The sequence below is a fragment of the Pseudomyrmex gracilis genome, unplaced genomic scaffold, assembly GCF_002006095.1.
Source record: "Pseudomyrmex gracilis isolate BER0280 unplaced genomic scaffold, ASM200609v1 scaffold_483, whole genome shotgun sequence".
Taxonomy (NCBI): domain Eukaryota; kingdom Metazoa; phylum Arthropoda; class Insecta; order Hymenoptera; family Formicidae; genus Pseudomyrmex; species Pseudomyrmex gracilis.
The window spans coordinates 78,194-79,152 of NW_018021067.1; positions in this window are offsets into that span (position 1 = coordinate 78,194).

Here is a 959-nt window from a genome sequence, read left to right on the forward strand (position 1 = left end):
CCGCCCCCTCGCACATCGTTAGGTACTATGTTTGCCATTTTCTTTTTTAACATTTCAAATGTGCTCATTTGAAAACCATAACAACCTTTAACAATCTTGATATACCGATTTAATGTTTCAATTGAAGGTAGTGTTAAAATATTATGAGATCTCAAGTGATTGTACGTTTTTGCACTTTTAATCCAAAGTAAAATGCATTCATATACCCATTCATTCAAATATCTCATACCTCTGTTATCTTTTAATTTTGCTGCTGCAAAACAAGCTTGTACTGCGAATTGTTGATTTTGTGGTAATTTGGAAATAGTTTTTTCGATTATTTTTTCATTATATTGAGAACACTTATGTTTCAAATGTTATTTTATTACATAATTTTATAATCTATAAACAAATATGTTAAGTTAAAAAAGTAACAACAAGATATGTATAAGGCCATACGAGCCATTCTCAAGATGTTCTGAGTAGAAACTTGTACGTGTATATATATATACATACACATGTAACAAATTCAACTTGTAAGTTTTTACAAGTGAGTGTTTTTTGAATTTAAAACTCAATTCTTAAAATCATACAAGATGTCAGATTTGCATCTTACACATGACAGACCCCGGATACCCCCCTAACTAATTTTAAAATTTTGCAAAAAAAAACTCCTCGGCCAGGAGTCGAACCTGGAATCTCCGGCTTTCCGTGCCATCGCCTTCCCTGTTTTTTTTTTCGCAAAATTTTATAATTAGTTAGAGGGGTATCCAGGGTCTGTCATATGTAAGATGCAAATCTGGCATCCCGTATGATTTTAAGAATTGAGTTTTCAACTCAAAAAACACTCACTCGTAGAAATTTACAAGTTGAATTTGTTACATGTGTATGGGCGGGTTCCGTTTGACCACAGTACGATTCGACACCGCTCGATTCGACACAGATTTATTCGACACCAAATTATTCGACACCGTACGATT